Source organism: Puma concolor, chromosome D1 (genome assembly GCF_028749965.1).
Source record: "Puma concolor isolate L17-30 chromosome D1, mPumCon1.1.hap2, whole genome shotgun sequence".
In the NCBI taxonomy this organism is placed as follows: domain Eukaryota; kingdom Metazoa; phylum Chordata; class Mammalia; order Carnivora; family Felidae; genus Puma; species Puma concolor.
The window spans coordinates 108,157,463-108,175,209 of record NC_141676.1 but is presented as its reverse complement, the minus strand read 5'-3'; the positions used below and the strand labels follow the sequence as shown (position 1 = coordinate 108,175,209).

At 43.9% G+C, this 17,747-nt stretch overlaps 1 pseudogene; it reads right to left on the bottom strand.

Annotated features, from left to right (window-relative positions):
• Positions 1–547: 547 nt before the first annotated feature.
• On the bottom strand, positions 548–1,721 carry LOC147576982 (large ribosomal subunit protein eL37-like; annotated as a pseudogene).
• Positions 1,722–17,747: the final 16,026 nt, after the last annotated feature.

Below are 17,747 nucleotides of genomic sequence, written 5' to 3'. Positions count from 1 at the left end.
TCAGCTGCAGCTTGGGGCTCAAATGCTTTTCTTCTCATGCCACCCCCTCGCCTCACTTCCCCCCAACCCCAACTCTGTCTGCCCAGCTTTGCCTCTCTTTCTAAGTAGGAAAAGCATTTGCCTCGCTGACCTGAAAGGATCCGGCTCCATTTATGTTCAGCATCGCCATTCTGGTTAGTCTTCATGACTCTGGCCCTTGGAAATCCTGCTTTGCTCTAATCCCTTCTTTTCTGCCTCATTGGTCTGTCTCAAGTGGGTTGTTAGGGCTGGGTTTACCCTTTGGGGGAAATACAGCACAGTTTCTAAATTATAGTCTCCATCAACATCTGTAGGGTGATCCCTACATATCAACACGACCAGGTTGGGTGGCTGTTCTGTTCACACCTTCTATGTCTTCACCAATTTTCTGTCTAGTTGTTCCACTGGTCACTACAAGAGGAGCTCTGAAGTCTCCAACTGCAACTGGCGAACTCCCTCTCCTTTCTGTTCTGTCAGTTTTGACTTCATATTTTTGGGGGCCGATTTTAGATATTCTTTTACAATTTTTTTTAAACCAGAACATTTATTGTATGACTAATCACTGAAATCCTTCAGATGAACTGGATGCTGCAACAGCTGCCCTCTTGTTCCTTCGTGGAATCCAGGTCGGAATCTGTGGTGTGTAATTTTTAGGTGCCTCATTTGACCGGTCCCAGTGGTATTTCTTCCTTTAGCCTTGGCACTCCAGTTATACTTTCTCTTCCGCTTGGCAAGATAGCCACATTTGCCACAGGTTGACTTCTGAAGGTGGTAGGCCTTCAAGCCACAGCGGCGGCTAAACGCATGCGTCTTATTGCGGTGCTTTCCAAACGTTGATGTCCCCTTCGTCATCTTGTTTCCGCGGCTCAGACCAAAGAGCTCTGTTTACAATTATTAAATCTTGACTGACTTATCAATCAAAGGTCATGAGAAATAGTTTTCTTAGAGTATATTTTGAACGATATATCCGGCCCAGCAACTATACACTTTGTTTGCGTTATGTTATCTCTTCCCATCCTTTTGCTTTCAACCTGTTTTGAGTCTTTGCATCTAGGGGCGCCTGGGTGGTTGAGCGTCCGACTTCAGCTCAGGTCATGATCTCACAGTCCGTGAGTTCGAGCCCTGCGTCGGGCTCTGTGCTGGCAGGTCAGAGCCTGGAGCCTGCTTCGGATTCTGTGTCTCCCTCTCTCTCTGCCCCTCCCCCATTCATGCTCTCTCTCTCTCTCTCTCTCTCTCTCTCTCTCAAAAATAAATAAGCATTAAAACATAAAATGAGACCAAGTTGTCCATACCCAGACAAGGGGAGAATCTTAGATATATGTTTTTTTTTTCCTCAAGGGTTTCTCCTTGTCCAGGTAATAGACATTTTTCTATTTTATCCTACTTATGATTATTTGAGCTTCTCGGATCTGCAGATTTAAGTTTTCCATCAAATTTGAGAAGTTTTTGGCCATTATTTCTTCGAATATGTTTTCCTGGCCCATTTTGTCTCTCGTTTCTTTCTGGGATTCCTATTTCGTGTTTGATGTTTGTCTCACAAGCCTTCGGGGCTCTCTTCACTTACCCTGAATCTTTTTTTCATTCTGCTCTTCAGACTGAATAATTTCCAGTGCTCTATTTGGAGCTCACTGATACCTCCTTCTGCCATCTCCAATCTGTTGTTGAACCCATTTAGTGATTTTTTGGAAAATGTCAGTGTGGTTTTTTGCAACTTTAGAATCTGTGTGTGTGTGTGTGTGTGTGTGTGTGTGTGTGTGTGTGGTTTCTATTTCTCTCCTGACATCCTTGAGCTGTTGAATTGTCATATTTCCTTTAATTATTTCAACGTATTTGTCATAGTTGCTTTGAGATCTTTTCCTGATAAAGTCGACATCTGGGCTGACTAGAAGTCAGTTTCTATCAAATACTTTTGTCTCTCAAGTATGAGTCACACTTCCCTGTTTCTTTCCACATCTCATAATTTTTTTGTAGAAAACTGGACCTTTTAACTAAATGTTGTAGCAACTATGAATTTTGACGTATTTTTTTTGTAGTACTGCGGAATTACCTTCCCCCACAGTACGCAGCTGCTGACGTGTCTGCTGAGATTTTTTTTAATTGTAATTTTTATTTCCCGCAGCCTGATTTCCTAGGGTTTCCTTTTATGTCTGCATCGCTTAATAGTCAGCCGGTAACCCGGGCAGAGGTTGTTTTCAAACACCCCAAGCCTGCGAGGCCTCCACGCTCCACTGATCCATCCATGTGGCGAGTCAGCAGTACATTCGAAGCTTAGCCGGTTGTCACGTGTCCTTCGGTGTTGCTTTCTACGGAGCTCTGCTGGGTCTCCTCTGTGCATGTGTGGAGAGTGTACTTAGCATGGCGGAGATGAGTTAATGCTTCAGCGTTACCCTCAGATGCAGACAAGTAAAAACCACAGAAGCGCGAGACACTGATACAGTCATGAAGAGGGGTCTTGGAAGAGGAAGAGCTGAAGAAATTACTTGTCAAATATCACGGGAGAGGAAACCATCATGGGGCCGTTCACTCAGTCACTGAGGAGGTAGTTCGTATGTGTCTCTTAAAATGTTAGGCTTACCTCATTGTATTGTGACCCGGTGGTGCTATATATATTTTAAGTCCAACTTGTCAATATGGCATAAAATACCCTTTAATATCTAGTGTGGTGTCTTCTCACCAGCCTCCTTCTCCTCTTGGCATCCACTGCCGCACCCCCATGAGGTCCCCACATCTCCTGTAACTTCCTTCCACAGGCGTCGACTTGCCTGACCACCTTGGGCCCACAGAGAATGTTATACATTTTGTGACACCACTTCCAATTTCCGAAGCAAAGTATACTCAACTCTCTTGTGTGTTACAAACACAGGCTAAAGATGAAATTTTGTAAAGCAAAGTGCGGGGGGGGGGGGGAAGGAGGGGTTTTGGTTAAACATGATAGACTGAACAAAAGAAACGACTTAGGTCTTTTCTCCTGAAAACTCATTAGTCATTTAAGTGCCTATTGGGAGAAGATAAAAAGAAGTGAAATAGTTTCTGCCCTCGAGCTCCAGAAAGATTCAGGCATGCAGTCTTCAGCAACGTTTGAAGGCAGGGGTGTAGGGTTGGGCCAGACACAGGAAAGTGGTAGAAAGGAGCAGATGGTACACTCAACATCTGCTCCCCCAGCCTAGGACCCCTCCCTCACCTCTGCAGAAGGCTGGGGCGGAACTCACCCTCAGGAGAAACCGAACCTCACAGGGGGAGGCCCAGCCGAATACTGAAAAAGGCATGTTTGGTGGGTATCAAATTCAAGTCTTAATAATAATTAGTAGGCTCTCCCAGAATCCTTAGAGGCAAGCTTATATTATACCCTCTAGACCACAGACTGGAGGATTTCTTTTATGTGAAACTGACGGCCCTAAGCTAAGGACTTTTACATGCTGATATGTGGAGGAGGCTGCCCAAAGAAAGGGCTGCATCCCTACTCAAGTAATCGATATCTACGCCCATCCATTGATGATCCTGCCCCTGCGTAAGGGCTGCCAATCAGCTATTTCTTTTCTTTCCTTCCCTACACCCCCCAACCTGAGCTGTAGAAATTATTTTTCACTGGGTAAGTCTTTAAAGTGAAAGAATATTAATTTTAGCTCTGACCAAAGCCTGGGCCCTGGGGCATCGCTCAGCCTCTCTCACCTCCTGAAGGGGTTTGGTGATGAAACATCACGTACCAACCCTCTGCCTCTGGACAGACTGCTTCAAACCTTGTTAGCTGAAAAGAGCTCATGCTTCAGGAGACTCTACCAGATGATTTGCCTTTGAGGTATAGATCATTCTCATCAAAATTAGTATCCCAAGTTGCCTTGTTTGTGCTCTAAGAGTTTCCAGTAGGTAATTTACGTACAGTAAACGATCTGCTCCCTCTGCAGACCTGGAATCAGCCGGTGCAAGAAAACTCCTAACGTGAACAGCCTCATGTTCCTCTTAGAAAAGGGACAAAGAGAACATTCTCCTTTTCTATTACTCAGGGAGAAAACAAGCAACAGACAGCAGAGGCTGTAGCGATGACAGTGGAGCCTGGTGACAGGCCAACCTATGGCAGGGCCCCCGGCTGCTGATGAGGGGACAGTGGCAGATGCGGTCTCTATGGAACCGGTGGCAGCTTAGGTGATAGGCAGTGACATGGCATCTTCTCATGGTGAAACCAGCAGCGACAGGGGCTGAGGTGGCCGCGGCCCAAGGACGACGGACCTTGATGGTGTGGGACACGCAGCAGCTATTGGCAAAAGGCTGTGACACAGCTGCTGTGACACAGTTGCTGTGACTGTAAGAACTGGAAAGAGGAGAGGAATTCTTCCCAACGAGCAATGAGATCTGTTCTCTTAATTCACAAGGGGGACGCTGCTGCCCGTAGAGCTCAAGGCCACCGTCAGTTTGTGGGGAGAGCTGTTTCTTACGGCTGTGAGCTGTGGACTCAGCTCTTCACAAACTTCCAGGTAAATCGTCTGCTCGGCTCAACGGTGTTTCTGGTAAACACTGTCCTATGTGGCCCAGGAACCCAGAAAAGGAGGAGGGTCGGGTGACTGGTTGCGACAGACAGGAGCTGCAGGTCTCTGTGTGACCTGAGTGGCAGTGTGACCCCAGTGGTAAGCCCCAGCCTTTGAGTTCCCTTTCTTGGTGACTGTGGAGGACAGTTCCCCGTCCCGCCCTCTCATGGGTGCACTGGCGTTGCTGTCCGCTCGGGGCCAGGCACGGAGAACCAGGGGGGCTGCTGATGGGGGCGAAGATTCTGTGTGAGCAGGGGCTACAGACTCAGGAGCGGCTGGCCTCTTCCACGTTCTCTAACACTGTGACTGTCTTCTGTGTTGCTGACCAATTCCCCAGTGAATGGTCGTGAACCGGGTCTAGCCAGACAAGAAAGTTCTTGTTCTTTCAATCACCCAAGGCTCCAAATCTTCAGAACTTATTCCCTGGCTCTTCCCACACACGGTGCCCATCTGTCACACACGAGCGCGCAACCACCATATTCTGGCTCTAGAAAAACTGCTTAACTCCAATCTTAATCCTAATCCTTTTTACATTTTTGTCAGTGTCAGCTGGGCCTTCAGCAAGGCTTACCTAGTCCTGTTCTTGAGAATGAAATTTTTAAAGTTGAAAATACAAATCAAGTTTGTATATTAAGAGGATATACACACACATTTTTATTTACAATGAAAGTGGAGGCAGGATAGAGCGATGGAACCTTGCATCCGGGGAGGTAAGGGCCAATGTGGTCTGTGCCGTACGTTTTTGACCTAAGATACAATCCGGAGAGGGAGAAAAGCCTGTCAGGAAATAGTGGAGTCACAGTGAGCCAGGCTGGGGGGCCCTGGGCTGGTCATATTCAGGACCTTCAGAAAAGAAAAGAGCCAGGGTCCAGGCAGCTGATAACCCTGGGTCATTAGTTTAGAGCCACGCCCTCTCCAGACAGCCCCACAGACAAGCCCTGATCTCCTCTCTCAGGAGCAGGTATCACTCTCTTCTCCTGCCTACTCTCCTGCAAACATTGCCACTCCTCTCCCACTGCACGTCAGCCGACACAGTCCCAGAACGAACGTTCAGGACCCAAGAATGAGATGTGATAAGCCTCCTTAGATGCCATATGCCGGCTTGGAGAGGGGGACAGAATAGGCAGAAGTGAGCATTGACCTCCTCCTCATTGCCACAATTTTTAGCTTATCCCACATTTGAGAACATTCCCCAACAGGAAATAAAAATGGATATGCAACCAAAGTGTCTTTTCAATCAGAAAAAAAGCATTTTGCCACTGTAAAGGTGGCATATCCCCTCCCAAGGTGAGATGGAAAAGAACCAACTGGAAGTTTCCCTATGCACTGGGCTGGAGTGGATGGATAGCCCTGTTACTTGTGGAGGTCACAGCTGTGGTTTGGACAGTGTTATGGCACTGCTAATCTTTTGTTCTGAGCTCTGACCTGTTAGGTTTTAGGTCGCTTTTTGTTGTTGTTGTTGTTGTTGTTGTTGTTGTTGTTGTTGTTGTTGTTATGGAGCATGGTTTGTGTCCTCCTTCCCCCATCCATCTACTTCCCGATATGAGGGTTTGGGGAGGTAGGGCCTTCAGGAGGTGATTGGAATTAGATGCGGTCATTGGTGTGGAGCCCTCGTGAGCGGGACTGGCGTCGTTATACAGGTCAGGAGAGATCTTGCGTCCTCTGCCGGGTCGGCCATGGGACGACACGGTGAGAAGGCAGCCGTGGGCAACCCAGAAAGGGGCTCCCTCCAGGGCCATGCCGACGCCCTGATGCTGTCTCCCGAGCTGTGAGAAATGAATGCATACTGTTCCTGTGCCACCCGTGTGTGCTATTCCGTTAGAGCAGCCTGGACTAGACGTCGTTAGAAGCGGTGATTCGATAAGACTGGTGCCTGGGCTCAGGAGGTAAGACTTGGAACACAGGCCTTACGAGACCCACATGCAGGACGTTGGCTTCGTTGACACAGAACTCCCAAAAGGGAAACAACAAAGAGATAAAAATGCATTTAAATCTGGACAGCTTATAGGACCATTAATTCAGGTCATGGGTATTTTATTTATTTATTTATTTATTTATTTATTTATTTATTTATTTATATTTTAAAATGTTTATTTGTTCATTAACTTTTTAAAGTTTATTTATTTATTTTGAGAGAGAGACAGAGAGAGCGAGCAGGGGAGGGGCAGAGAGAGAGGGCGACAGAATTCCAAGCAGGCTCCGCACTGTCAGCACAGAGACCGCTGCAGGGCTCCAAGTCAGAAACCAAGAGTTCATGACCTGAGTGGAAACCAAGAGTCCGACCCTTAACCTCTGAGCCACCCGGTGCCCCATCCCCCCCTTGTTTTTTTTTTTTTTTACTGAAGGAACAGCCTTTATTGTTTGCGACGGGAAGTGAAAGAGGAGGGGACACGACAGCTCTGGCTCCAGAGGCGGCTCCTTGGACCCTTTCTCTGTCTTGGGAGAGCTATTTATTTTTGAGAGAGAAAGAGAGAGAGAGAGAGCGCCAGGAGAGGGGCAGAGAGAGAGAGGGAGACACAGAATTGCAAGCAGGCTCTAGGCTCCGAGCTGTCAGCACAGAGCTGGACGCAGGGCTCAAACTCACGAACCATGAGATCATGACCTGAGCCGAAGTGGGATGCTTAACCGACTGAGCTGCCTAGGCACCCCAGAACATGGCTAGTTTAAAATGCGTATATACCTTTTCTGCTATATATTACTTTTGAAGACTGATGACATATGAGACATACAAAAGCAACAGGAAAACAAACAAAAAGGACAAATAAATACAAGAAAATGTGAATTACATATTTGCAAACGTTGTACCATAACAAATAAGGCCTGTAAAGAGCTCTTCATTTTCTATCCCAAATATATTCCAAAGAAGTGAATCTGCCATCTGCCAGAAAATTGAGGAACACAGAGGCTGGAGATGATATTCCTTCGGGCCTCCTTTGGAAGCTCCACTGCATTTTCCCCATATTGCACTTTTTAGTGGCAGTTCAAAAAACAAGTGCTATAAATTTGGAAATAGTGTTGAAATCTCTCAGTGGCTAAATGTCTAACAGTAGATCTCAGGGCTTTTAGGACTTTAAAATATCTCTGTCCTGTTTAACTGACTTTTAGTTTAGTTTAATACACAGGCTGTTAAAAAAAATATTACTTAGCTGTATTCTTTGCTGATTGGTTGGTTTTGAGAAAGCATAGGCATGTGCGTGTGCAAGTGGAGGAGGGACAGAGGAAGATGAAGAGAATCCCAAGCAGGTTCCATGCTCAGTGCAGAGCCCCATGTGGGGCCTGATCCCAAGACCCTGGGATCACGACCTAAGCTGAAAGCAGGAGTCAGATACTCAACCGACTGAGCCAGCCAGGCACCCCTGATACATAGGTCATTTTAATGGAAATTGGTACCAACATGTAAATAGGTCACAAATGCAGAGTTACACAATATAGTCAAAATACATGTTTTGAAACATTTCTATACTCGGTGGCAGTAATGATGACATGTGGTCCAAACGAGTCTTAAAGCTTGAACTTTATATAGAGATTTGACTATAAATGCTTAGACTGTATACACAACTACAAAAAATACAAAAAAGTTCTCCCAAAGAGGAAAAATGGTCAATTGCACAGCAAACCATCTGATGTATGTACACACTGAAAAGGAGAAACTTTGATATCAGTTCCTGTCTCCTATGGCCCTTGACAAACAGTCTCTTGGATGATGTAATGGTATTCCCTATACAATTTTAGGAAAATATTTCTATTAACTTTGGAAAGAAATATACTATTTTGTACATAGAGCTGCACAAAGAAATGAAGATCTCTGGTATAAATGAAGTAAATATAAATTTCTATTTTTCCTTAGCCTAGCTGCTCTAAAAGATAACTGATTATCTAAAACAAAGATCAGTTGTATCAATATGTTTTGTTTTTATAGCATATAGTAGAAAGGACGGATGGGTAGAAGTGGAAATATATTGTTGTAAGGCTCTTAAACAATATACAAAGTACTATAATATTATTTGAAGGTGGACTGTGATGAGTTAAAGATGTATATTTAAATCCTAGGGTAAGCACTAAAATTTTTTGAAAATGAGGTAAAAAATAGTAAGTCTACAGTATATATAAAATGGAACCAAAAAAACCAAAAAAACAAGAAAACTCAAGCAAAACACTCCAATAATCCAAAAGGAGGCAGAAAGAGATGGAATGAACAAAACAACTATAAAATGGTAAATTTTAATCCCATCTCATAACTACATTAACTGCAAACGTCTAAACACACTAGTTAAATCACAAAAAATTGTTTGGATAAATGAAAAGATTTGATAGAAAAACAGTACCCAAGAATATACTGTCACAAAAAACTCACCTTAAATGTAAAGACAAAGGTTAAAAAATTAAATCTAGCTCAATCCACTATGTATTAGGGCAGACAAAAATCCAGCGCTGGTCAGGTATTACTGCCATCCCTTCTCCACCCACAGTGAGATTGCACAAAAATGTACGAACCTGTAGGTAAACAGGAGGCCTGGCCCTGAGTCTACACAGTTGCCACAGCTACATGTGTTCCTTCTACCACTTACCACATGACGCCATTTTCAGTCCCTCCTCAGGTGTCTCCAAGCATCGGCCAGGTAGACAGACATCCTCTATGATGAACTTCTCTACTAACCAGACTTAGCTACAGAGTAGCCTACCTTTACTCTTGGGACTGCAGCACTTGGTGACGTTGGTAACACCCATCTGAGGTCCTAGCCCTCTAAGGCACTGTGTGGGAGCCACTCAAGGCCCCACTATTTGTGGGGTCTGATAGTTTCCCACCCTTCCCAACCTTGGGACTGTCCTTCTTTCCTCAGATTAGATCCCTCCCTTCTCTTGAATGATTCAGCCCTATCCTCCAATTAGGCTACATTAAAAAATAAAAACATCTGGGGCGCCTGGGTGGCGCAGTCGGTTAAGCGTCCGACTTCAGCCAGGTCACGATCTCGCGGTCCGTGAGTTCGAGCCCCGCGTCAGGCTCTGGGCTGATGGCTCAGAGCCTGGAGCCTGTTTCCGATTCTGTGTCTCCCTCTCTCTCTGCCCCTCCCCCGTTCATGCTCTGTCTCTCTCTGTCCCAAAAATAAATAAACATTGAAAAAAAAAAATTTAAAAAAATAAAAACATCTTAGCTCTTCCATGGTGACCAAGAAGCCCTAGACTTTTGCTTACAAAGCTCTGGATTTTCTCTGTAAAGGAGGCTGTGATGTGGTGAGGAAGTATCTGTTTATAGGCTAGACTTACATTCACCCACAAATAACAGGAAGACCACCTACAGCCACTTGAAAGATAAAAGCTTATTTTTCTCTCTTAACAAGAAGTACCGGCTTAGGTTCTCTAGGTCACTGCTGTCAGGGTTGATGTATCTGATTCTCCTGACCTTTCTCTCACAGTTACAAGATGACACTGTGGCTCTAGCCATCAATTCTGCATTCAAGGAAGAAAGAGAGAGAGGCGAATAGGCAACATTGATCTCAACTGTTTTCCTTTTTTTAGGAAAGCAGAATCTTTCTCAGCACCCCTCTCTCTCCACCAGCACGCTCCCCTTGTGTCCCAGGGCCATCTCTAGATGCAAGGAAAGATGGAGAAGTATCTTGCTTTTCAGGCTGTAGAGTTAAGGGTACAAATGGACAAGAGGGTTGGGAATAGCTTTTTAGTAGCCATTTAGCATTATCGTCCATCACCCCCCATCTTTCCTCCTGAGTAGGAAACAAGGCTGAGTTATTTCTCAAACACAATGTTCCAGTATTTGTGCCACAGCTGGTTACTACAGAACTGTGAGGTCCAGCACTGCCCATAGGCCCCACAGTACTCCAGTAGGTCTCATAAAGGAAAGAACAGAACATATTGTGCATCAGACACCGGGGGCAAATGGCCAGAAGAGAACAAGGGTTGGAAGAGTTGGGAGTGAAACGGGGCAGAAACACGGAGACACTGAGACAGAGAAGCACACAGAAAGCAACAGCCTGAGGGCCAATGTCTGAGGGAAAGAAATGTCAGATGCCATGTTGTGGCTGGGGCATCAGACCGGTGACTGTCTACACCTACACTGATGGAATGAAGGAATTCTGCAGGCCACATCAAACTCATCTGTCACTGTCATTTTGATCTTATCATACACCTGTACTGCAGTGGGAGAACATGAATGAATTTACACATTACACAATGAAATCTGACATCAATAAAGTTATACCTGACAAATATAGTTTGTTTATAAACTTTAAAAGATACAGAAGAGTAAAAACACAGAAGCCAAAGAAATTTAGGTAAATTCTCCATTCAATCCTGCATCCCAATTCCATAGATTTCAATTCTGTTTATGCTACAAATCCCTTTTCTTTTTTTTTTTTTTAATGTTTATTAATTTTGAGGGGAGAGAGAGAGTGCACATGTGAGCGTGGGGGAGGGGCAGAGAGACAGAATCCCAAGCAGGCTCCATGCTGTGAGTGCAGAGCCTGACACGGGGATAGATCTCATGAACTGTGAGATCATGACCTGGGCCAAAACCAAGAGTCGGATGCTGAACTGATTGAGGCACCCAGGCACTCCTAAATTCCTTTCCTTCACATATGCCCAAATCACTGGGAATTGCACCTGTGCACATGTGAACACACACCACAGAACCTGCTTTCTTACTCCCTTTGCTCTTACCAACTAGTTTGTCAATTCAACAAATATGTATAGAGCACCTACTCTCTCCTCATACCTGGCTACTTCCCACACTTTAGAACTTAAGGGAGTCATGATGAGAATTACAAGTGGTGGTTTGGGCTGAGGAGATATAAGAGAAAACATATCCACTCTGGACAGATCTGCAGAAACGTCTCTCCCCCACCCCCTTGAGGTTCTGGAAGCAGAGATCAGTAATAAATCAGGAGGATCAATTACACGTCTAGTTCTGCTGCTATCATTCTGGGTATGTCACAAGACTTCTCTCCATTTCACTGCCTTTTCATGAAGACAAAACTGGTATTATTCCTTTCCTTTCATCTCTCGTGTCCAACTACCTACCAGATCTGTCACACAGATAAATGGGATATTGCTGGTCACATTTCTCTGGGAAAAAGCAAAACCAAACTATACATGAAAAACATTTTTCTTCAATAGAGCTTTTATGTTTACCCCACATGGGTCAGCTCAGAAGGAGGGGTGTGCAACTGTCTTGAGAGCATTAGAGAACTCTGTCACCCACATTTGCACAGCTGCCTTTTCTATTTATAGATGTTCACCAGAACACATATTTGCTTCCTTGTCTGATACCTCATTCTATGTCACATCCATATATGATCTTATCATCCCTTGTAAATTTCCTTTTTTTACCATCATCACATTCATTCATATATACCGGATTTGAAGAGTACTTACAATTTGCCAGGCACTCATTGTTCTAGGCATTGAGGACACAAAAGTGAATGAGACAAAATTCCACGTGCTTTTCAATCTTACATCCTAATAGGAGAGATACACAATGAACACACACACACACACACACACACACACACACACACACACACAGAGGCAGTGTCGGGGGTAATAAGAAGTGGAAAGAAACAAAGCAAGCCAAGAAGGTTGAGAGAAAGAGATGGGGAGGGAACACTGCTTTAGTAGTTTAATTTAGCAGTAAGGAAAGTCCTCTCTGAAAAGTCGACATTTGAATAGAGATACGTGTGACTGAACTGAAGGAGAGAACCATCATGATATCTAGATGAATAAGATCTGAAGCAGGGGGACACCAATGCCAAGGCCCTAAAGTGGGAATGTACTGAGCAAACTCAAGAAATATCAAGAAGAGTAGGAAGGAAGGTGAGCAGAGAGGCTGATGAAGACCAGATCACGTGGAGCCTTATACGCCACGGTGAGGGTTTTACCCTGAGAGTTTTACCCTAAGTGTGAAAGGATACAAACAAGGAAATAACATAATCATTTAAAAAGGTTCTCTCTGACTGCCATACAAAGAATGGAACAAGAGAGGAATGAAAGAGATCAGTTGGGAATCTATTAGCATGACCCAGAGGATAGAAAATGGTGGCTGGTACGAAGACAGTAGCGATGAAGGTGGTGGGAGGTGGTGAAATTGTGCTATGGGTTAAAAGTAAATCCAACAGGATTTTCTGTTAACTTGAATGAGGAGTATGAAGGAAAGAAAAGCTATGGACAATTCTAAGATTTGTGGCCTGATCAACTGAATGAATGGGTTCCATGTGGTAAAAGCGTGAACACTAAGGAAGAGGTGGGTTATGTGAAGTGGTGAAGGGGATTCGTGGTTCAGTCTGGGGCGTGTTTGATTGGGGCGTTTTAGAAAAATGAGTGAGGCTGAAAACATGAATTTGGGAGCCATAAATGAATTTAGGGGTTATAAATTTTAGAGTTCTACCACAGAACTGGAAATCAATTGAAGAAATGTTTTTTTTTAAGTTTATTTATTTTGAAAGGGATGGGGAGAGAAAGAGAGGGGCAGAAAGAGAGAGGGGAGAGAGAGAATCTCAAGCAGGCTCCACATTCTTAGTGCAGAGCCTGATGAGGGGTTTGATCTCACAAACCTGTGAGATCATGACCTGAGCCGAAACCAAGAGTTGGATGCTCAACCAACTGAGCCATCCGGGTGCCCCAATCGAAGAAATGTTTATAAAAGGAAGATGTGATTGATGGTATCAAATACTTAGGAGGAGCTGAGTAAGACTGACTGAAAGCTGACCGTTGGATTTAGCCATTTGAAGGTCAGTGGGGACCTTGATCTGAATGGATTCAGTATATTACTGGGATCAAAATCCTCAGAGTTTTTTTTTTTTTTAATGTTTTTATTTTATATTTGAAAGAGAGAGAGAGAGAGAGAAAGAAAGAAAGAGCTTAAGCGGGGTAGAGACAGAGAGAGAATCTGAAGCAGGCTCCAGGCTCCGAGCTGTGAGCTGTCAGCACAGAGCCCGACGTGATGCTCGAACCCGCAAGCTGTGAGATCATGACCTGAGCTGAAGTCGGACACTCAACCTACTGAGCCAATCAAGCACCCTCAAATCCTCAGAGTTTTGGTTAGACATTTATTATATGAAGACCTGTTAAATCAGTCTTTCTAGCTGGATTGTAAATTTCATGAATGTAAGGATGATGTCTGTTACAGTCACCATTTTTTTCCCTCCATTGATTGGCCCACTGCCTGGAACACAGTTAATGCTCCACAAATATTTGCTCAGATTATTTTAAAGGAACTGAGAGGCACCTGGTAGGCTTGCGTGCTGGTAGAGTATGCGACCCTTGATCTCAGGATTGTAAATTCAAGCCCCACGTTGGGTGTGGAGATTACTTAAAAATAAAATCTTAAAAACAATAAAGGAATTGATTGGTAGAAATTCCACTGAGGTTGTACAGTGTTTGGAGACTTATTGGTGATTATAATGAAATGGGGAAGGGTAATATATAAAGTCATTAAAGGACCACTCTTTTATTTTGATGAACATTGACTTTACAGCTTAAAATGGTGAATGTGTTTTTAAGATTATACTATGAACAAGAGATGCCTGATATGTGGTACCCTGAGATTAAAAATGCATGTTTTAACTATTACTTGATGTATTATGTAAAAAAAAAAAATTAACCCTGAGACAAGTCATGAGGGGCAAGCAGAATTTCTCTTTAGGTTATTTTCCTTGGAGAGAAAAATAGAACATTTCTGTGTTCAGAGAGCCAGGTCTGTGTCTGTGAGTACATTTGTTGTACATGCTTACTTAATTAGGCAACAGTACTGGTTTTAGAACAGGTAAGATCTAAGATTGCCCATTTGTTCATATTAGCTCAGATCCTCCCTTTGAATAACTTTCTGGAAACAAATTAAATACCAGGAAAAACTCTGCAATTTTTTTCTCAGATAACTAAGTAACATTTGGTAAATTACTGCTTAGTGCACAAAATCACTTGTACTATTCCCAAAGCTTTAATGTAGCTTCCCAAAGGTGCCTAATTTGCTCTGAGTAGCCTCATGCCCAATGAAATCATGATTAAAATTAGACAGGCCAACCAGATACAATACCTGAAATATACTTGGGACAAAATAGGGACCATTTGGAGAAATCACAAGACTCCTGCCATGTTAAACATCCTTTTGACAATGATGGCTGATAACAAATGGGCCTCTTGGAAAAAAGTATCTTTGAGGAAAAAAGAAGGAAAATGAAAATTTCCCAGAATTTCACATACTACTAATATACAGTGGGTTGAGGTGCCTGGGTGACTCAGTCAGTTAAGTGTCCGACTTCGGCTCAGGTCATGATCTCACAGTTCATGGGTTCGAGCCCCGCACCGGGCTCTGTGTTGACAGCTCAGAGCCTGAGCCTGCTTCAGATTCTGTATCTCCCTCTCTCTGCCTCCTCCCCCACTCATGCTTTGTCTCTATCTCTCAAAAATGAATACATGTTAAAAAAAATTTAATATACAGTGGGTTTACCAAGCAAAGTAGACCCAGGAAAATTTGGGGGAAAGGAAGAACTCAATCAGCGAGTGACTGAAGTTGGTAATGATAATGGCAACTGTGACCTACACCAATAGGACTGAACTCCTCCAAGCTTCAACTGTCACCGAAGCTGCCAATCCTGAAAAATGCACTGCTATTGTCTCCTTGCACAACTTCCTCCTGCCCTTTACACAAAAGAGAGAAAGGACAGTCACATGGTCAGGGTCAAAGGTAGAAAAGGGATGATTTGTTGTTACTATGATCTTTTTGGACCCACAGGCCTGTAAGCTGACCTAACCTTTCCGCCTTAAATACTGGATCTAAAAAATAGTTATATTTTACATGTTCTAAAGAACAGAATTAATTCGGGCTCTTTTTAAGTTCTCGACATAAGCTTTAGTTATTTAGAGTAAACTTAGAGGAGTATTTGCTCCATTTAAAGTCTCCGGCTGAAAGTCAGTTCATTCTCCGCTGCCTCTAACACTGGCGATTCATCGGTATGGTTCACCAGCATTGTTGGGCACCTACTTTGTCCACTCTCTGTGCCAAACTCTGGGATTTGATTTATTTTTTGCTGGATGTAGGTTTATTATTATTTATTATTTTTGATTTTATTTTTTTAAATTTACATCCAAATTAGCATACAGTGCAACAATGATTTCAGGAGTATATTCCTTAGTGCCCCTTACCCATTTAGCCCATCCCCCCCTCCCACACCCCCTCCAGTAACCCTCTGTTTGTTCTCCATATTTAAGAGCCTCTTATGTTTTGTTCCCCTCCCTGTTTTTATATTATTTTTGTTTCGCTTCCCTTATGTTCATCTGCTCGGTCTCTTAAAGTCCTCACATGAGTGAAGTCATATGATATTTGTCTTTCTCTGACTAATTTCACTTAGCATGATACCCTTCAGTTCCATCCACATAGTTGCAAATGGCAAGATTTCATTCTTTTTGATTGCCGAGTAATACTCCATTGTATCTATATACCACATCTTCTTTATCCATTCATCCATCGATGGACATTTGGGCTCTTTCCATACTTTGGCTATTGTGGATAGTGCTGCTATAAACATGGGGGTGCATGTGTCCCTTCGAAACAGCACACCTGTATCCCTCGGATAAACACCTAGTAGTGCAATTGCTGGGTGGTAGGGTAGTTCTATTTTTAGCTTTTTGAGGAATCTCCATACTGTTTTCCAGAGTGGCTGCACCAGCTCGCATTCCCACAAACTCGGGGATTTTAAAGGTAAATCTGGTAAGTAGAGATAAATGCATAAACCCACAGTACCAATGGAGTATTACAGGTACTCTGACGAAAACAGGAACCCAGTCACCAGTTCTGTTGGGCATATATACTCAAGAGGCTTCTGAGAAAACGATGTGGCTGAACCCCAAATGGGAGTAGGTGAGGAGCCATGGAGGGAGGAGGAAGAGCAGAGGAAGAGCACAAGGTGCAAGTTTTAGAGGTGGAAACCACCTGGTGACCTAAGGGACTATGAATTGCGAAGTATTGTAGGGCAGGGAGAGGACTGCCAGGGACAGGAAGCAGGGGTGAGGGAGGCTGGAGACAGAGCAAGATAAAAAGTAGCAGATGGTAAAAACTCGCCTGCAGAACCACTGGTAAGCCAGAAAATGTGTCTTCCTCTCTGAACCTTGAACAGACTTTGTGGCTAAAATGGAGACATACTGACAGGTTCAAGTTGGTCGGCCTGCTCCCTGGAGTTCATAGGACAAAATACATTTTTGCTATCTTGAAATAACAAAACTGATTTTTTTGTCCTCCACTTGTTCTTACCTGGTTGGGGTTCTTTACTCTTTGGAGTGACCCAAATTTTTATCTCCAAAGGATCAGAGGCCTGCCTGTGTGCTCTTACAAGCATCCTCTACTGACTTTTAGCACTGGCATGGTGTTACAAGGAGGTATATCTGGGGAACACCTTTCTGCCCCTCTACGATCCCTCTCTCTCCCTTTACAATCCCTCTCTTTCCCTTTATAGTCAGAATTAATCACCCAACCTACACTTGAACTTTCTTTTCTGTGTGCCAAAAAATGGCAAGGTGAGAACTTCATTTTCCAATTCAGTGGAATCTTTAATGTGTCCCTTGACTAAAGCCTGTTTCCCTTGGATTCTAAACCCTCAGGCCATTGCTCCTCTCAGGAAGGTGGGTGAGGAGATACACTACTTAGAGTTCTTTTTTTTTTTTTTTTTTTAAGAATAACATTCTTATTTTATTTTGCTTTATTTATTTATTTATAATTTATTTATTTACCTTTTAAGTAATCTCTACACCCAGCATGGGGCTCAAACTCTCGACCCTGAGATCAAGAGCCACGTGCTCCTCCGACCGGGCCAGAGTTCCAACCCTGGGAAGATGTTCCTTCCAACTGTCCTTCTAGGCCATCCCTAAGTGGGTGAACTGCAACAGTAACTGTGTTAGTGTCGGCGATCAGGTAGGAACCATCTGCAAAACCAGTCCTGAACACTTCCTTCTTTGGCAGGTCACAGGGGGCTCCCCCACGAGGCCACTACGTGTTGGCTGCAGGGGGCCCTGTCTCCTCCAGCTCCTAAAGTAGGAGGCAGTGTACTCTGTCACACCAAGGCCATGCACAGCGGGGAAATCCCTCCCTTGGAGCGGGGAGCCTGAAGCCTGGACAGCCAAGGGGCAGGCTTCAAGCCCCCGTTCACTGAAAACTGGTAAAAACATTCATCTGAAAGTTTCCAGTACTGGGTGGCTCAGTCGGTTAAG